Below are 5,250 nucleotides of genomic sequence, written 5' to 3'. Positions count from 1 at the left end.
AACAACATATTCACTTTAAATGAACGATAAAACTGAAATTCTTCTCAACTGAAATGAGGATGAGCTTTGAGCAACATTAAGGTCATTGCTTAGTGACCATAAGATTATGGGTTTAAATCTTAGAAACAGTCTCTTCTCTTGTAAGGTAAAGTTGAGACATCTACCCATCCAAACAATACTCAATGACTATGGTAATTGGTGTAGGAATATTCATTGAGATGAAACAATTAGGTAAAGTTAGGAAATGATACTTTTGCCATAATATTTCATTAAATAACATGTGATATGCACATAACACTATATTTAATGGTATACTAATAACATGGGTAGTCACTATAATGTGCATATATAAATTAGGGGTGGTTTTTGTAGTTGCAAAAAATGGAATGATGGTTCTTGTAGTTTCACTAAAATTAAGGAGAGTTCCGTACAATTTACTCTAAAAATATTAAACTAATTGTTGTCTATTCCTTTCCAAGAACAATTTTACATTGTTGTACTATGAAAGTGCAAAAATTAATAATAAGATGTGAATAACTAAATTTGTTGGTCCTATTTTTGCAAATTTGTAAAATTTTAAACCTGAAAAAGATAATTTCACTATTTAATATTGACTTTTATACAAATTTTAATTCAAAATTGTTCACAATGTTACGTTTATGATGTATGATTATGCCTAAATTGATACATTGTGCAATTAGCATAGTTTAACACTTTAACCTTAAAAGTGCAATTGCATATCATTCCAAGGAAAAAATAGTGAACCACAACCATCGCGCAAGGAGCTTGAGTGTGAAGGCTCTCGCCCAACGAGCCATAACCCTCACTCACTAGATTGGAGACAACAAATTCATGAATTCTTGCTTAGCGAGACTGAAGGCTCCACTCAGCGAGAAAGGGCGACCACACTGAACGACACTTGGTCCTCACTCATTGGATTGGAGATAGCAAATTCAGGAATTCTCACTGAGTGAAAGAAGATGTGTAGGGTTACATGATTAAAATAGAGAAGTGGGGGAGGTTGGTTACTGGTGAGTATCATTTCTCATAATATTTGGCCACAACTCTGAACAAGAAGAAAAAAATAGTTATAAAAAATGGAATGATGGTTCGTGTAGTTTCACTAAAATTAAGGAGAGTTCCGTACAATTTACTCTAAAAATATTAAACTAATTGTTGTCTATTCCTTTCCAAGAACAATTTTACATTGTTGTACTATGAAAGTGCAAAAATTAATAATAAGATGTGAATAACTAAATTTGTTGGTCCTATTTTTGCAAATTTGTAAAATTTTAAACCTGAAAAAGATAATTTCACTATTTAATATTGACTTTTATACAAATTTTAATTCAAAATTGTTCACAATGTTACGTTTATGATGTATGATTATGCCTAAATTGATACATTGTGCAATTAGCATAGTTTAACACTTTAACCTTAAAAGTGCAATTGCATATCATTCCAAGGAAAAAATAGTGAACCACAACCATCGCGCAAGGAGCTTGAGTGTGAAGGCTCTCGCCCAACGAGCCATAACCCTCACTCACTAGATTGGAGACAACAAATTCATGAATTCTTGCTTAGCGAGACTGAAGGCTCCACTCAGCGAGAAAGGGCGACCACACTGAACGACACTTGGTCCTCACTCATTGGATTGGAGATAGCAAATTCAGGAATTCTCACTGAGTGAAAGAAGATGTGTAGGGTTACATGATTAAAATAGAGAAGTGGGGGAGGTTGGTTACTGGTGAGTATCATTTCTCATAATATTTGGCCACAACTCTGAACAAGAAGAAAAAAATAGTTATAATAAAACGACGCCTGAGAGATTCGAACTCTCGCGGGGAAACCCCATGTACTTAGCAGGCACACGGCTTAACCACTCGGCCAAAGCGTCATTTTTGTTTCAACATTGAATGTTACAGCTATATCTACTGATATCTGCAACTTATATCGGAAGGTTAACAACATGAACATGGTTTGGTTTGGTTTGGTTCCACAGTATTTTCTATTTTTTATAAAAAATCTTGCATTAATTTAAAGTTAAAAATGTATTATAAGAGATATTGTTTGTCCATAAAAGGAAAAACACTACTATTATGCTATTCTCAAACTCAATACCATAAAAGTTAAGATGATATGTTCCAAATCAACAAAACACTCGAAAACAATTTAGTAAGTAATAATATATATAAGACTAACATGATAATAATTTAGAAACATATATAACACTACAATTCATACAAAATTGGTTGAAGAATTTAAACAATAATACAATATCGTTCCTTAGTATCTATTTCTTCAATATGCAGTTTGGCTCGGTTTCAACGGTTCCTAAATTTCTAAAACCATGAAATAAATCGAACATAAATGATTCCTTAAAAGAATAACCAAACCAAACTGTGAAACCGAACTGAATCATATTTTGATGTTTAATTTGGTTCGATTCCACAGTTTTGAAGTTTAAATGGAAATGCTTACACATCTACTCTTTTGTTATAATTTCAAAAATGTTGTTTTTCATTTGGCATTACATATCAATTGAAATTTGGCATTTAGACATGTTTTTCATTTGACTCATGGCTTACACAAATTTATAAAATGGGTTTAAAATTGAAAATATCTACCACCAAGTTGTGATAACTCATTTACCATCAAACAAAAGGAAACATAAAAAGGACAAGGAAAAATATAAAATAAATCGCATTTCTGACAATAACTACATCGAAAAGAAAAAATAAAAACAACAATCGCATTTCTGAAATACTTATCACTATACTACAACGATCTTGCTGAAACACACTAGTGACATGCTATTCATATTTTTCACCATTATTGCTTGCACATATATTTTTCTTCTTTCATACACCGAAAGCTTTTTGCACATTTAACATAAACATGACAATCTTTCCATAAGAAAATTGTTACATTCTGATAGAAAAAAAGAAAAAAAGTTATACCATATATGCACACTATGGTATTGACCTGTAGTAATGTAGCAATGTGCCTCCGTAAGTATTATAATTAAAAATATTTAATAGTTTAGTAGTTATTTTAGCGGAATATAGTTGTACTTACAAAAATTATTAATGTTAACAAAAAAATGCCCTAGGTAGCAGTTTTTTTGCTTTTTCAATCCTACATCACAAATTTGCATTTGGTTAACATGAAGATAAGACTTATATTAGCCATTGTTTTTATCATGAAAATTACAAAAAAAAAAAAAGGAGCCTATGCTAAAGTGGGGTATACATGGACAAGTTATTTTGTTTTGAGCCACATGTCATCTATCTACAAGGATACATCATACATCATGGCTTAGTGTAACTAACTACACATTCTAAAAATAAACTAAGTCGCAAGGATAGTTAACAATCTCATCCAAAGCATAGTTGTTTGTTGATATATTTGCGTAGTTAACTGTTGAATCGAACCACACAACAGGGTACCGAGTCTTGGGGTCCTACACAACAAAATTAATTAAAACATTAGGAATTTTCCATAAACATAAATCATATCTAATACGTTGTCCGACACTAATAAAAACATTCTGTTAATTGAAAAATTAACATGGTTGGTTAGTGGTGACTATCTATTCTTAGAATAATTGGGCACAACTCTGAAAAGAATAATAATAAAATTGTTATAATAAAAACAATGTCCCATAGATTTGAACTATTGGGAGGAAACCCATGTATTTAGCAAGTACACGTCTTAACCACTCGGCCAAAGCGTTTTTTTTTGTTAGAACATTAAATTTAACAATATTTATACCCGACACATCCGATTGTAAGAACGAGGTTGCAATTAAGAGGGGGTGAATTAGTTGACTAAAAAATTATGACCATTTTTTATGCAAAATCAAGAGTTAACGTGCAACGAAAAATATATGCAGAAAAATAATCAAGATAAAATGAAAGCGATAAAGGAGAAGACAATACACAGTGATTTTTATACTGGTTCACCTTCTAGTCCATCGAAGGCTACGTCTAGTACTCTTGCAGCACAAGAGATTTCTTCACTAAGAATTATGAGTTGTAATTACAATATCTCACCCCGAGATTTCTATGTACCTTACACAATCCCTAATCCCTATTCACTCTTGGAATACTCGAACAAGTTCGGAATATATGTCATTAGTTTCACAGCAAAAGTCAAAAAGGTTTTGTTGCTGCAAAATATAAGGAAATAGAAAATCTTCAAATTCAAAATTTCCTATATTACCGTATTTTGGAGTAAAAATGGTGCGACTATGGAAGTGCTCCTCGAATATCTTGCATTGCTCATTATTAGCAAGAAGCCTTGTCAAATTCAGAGGGTTAGACTCGAAAGATGTTGTTCCTTGACTCCTTTGAGATGTATTGGTGCATTGTTTCTTTGATCTTGAAGAAGAAGCCGTGGATTTGGGATTTTGAAATTTTAGGTTTTTGGGTTTTCGTGATTTGGGGTTTTTTGATTCGAACCACTAATCACGAAAATGAATGGTTAGAAGTGTTTAGAATTGAAAATGTGATAGGAATGGACACAAAAATCACCCAAAACGGTTTAGAAATGAAGATTTTAGAGTGAGAGAGGGGTATGCACGAGTGAGAGAGCAGGAGGAAGAAGATGAAGTCTAAAAAAGTGCAGAAAATCCTATTTATACGCACAGAGTAATCGATTGCACTACTTTGAGTAATCGGTTACTCAAATTGAAATTTTAAAAAATTTCAGACAGAGAGTTTGAGTAATCGATTACACACTTTGTTCACCTTGTAATCGGTTACTCTCCAGAGTAATCGGTTACTGACCCCAGAAAAAATTTATTTTTTAAGCATACCGATGCACTGAAAATGATTTTTAACCCAAAAGATGAAGTTTTTGAACACAAATAAATATATTTAAGATCAAGTAGGCATGAGATAAACATAATGAAGCAAACATATAATCATATAAGCATGTTAAGACATGTAAGCTTCATCAAAAATGCCTAATTCAAGTCTAATTTTGTAAAAAGGTTCTTTTGCCAAGGGCCTAGTGAAAATATCTGCAAGTTGGTTATGAGTATCAACAAATTCTACAGATACTTCTTTATTTTGAACATGGTCCCTTAGGAAGTGATGTCTTATATCTATGTGTTTGATTCTAGAATGCATAATAGGATTCTTTGTGAGGTTTATAACACTAGTATTATCACATTTCAGCGGAGTGCAGCCTAAGTCTAAGCCATAATCTCGTAATTGTTGCTTAAGCCACAACACTTGGGCACAA

The 5,250-nt window shown here is 32.2% G+C and overlaps 1 non-coding gene across 1 annotated transcript; it reads right to left on the bottom strand.

The window, feature by feature from the left end:
- On the bottom strand, positions 1,816-1,897 carry TRNAS-GCU. Its single transcript has one exon. It is a non-coding gene; the product is annotated as a tRNA-Ser (tRNA).

The sequence above is a fragment of the Lupinus angustifolius genome, chromosome LG04 (assembly GCF_001865875.1).
Source record: "Lupinus angustifolius cultivar Tanjil chromosome LG04, LupAngTanjil_v1.0, whole genome shotgun sequence".
NCBI classification, from domain to species: Eukaryota; Viridiplantae; Streptophyta; class Magnoliopsida; order Fabales; family Fabaceae; genus Lupinus; species Lupinus angustifolius.
This window is presented reverse-complemented; position numbering and strand designations above follow the sequence as displayed.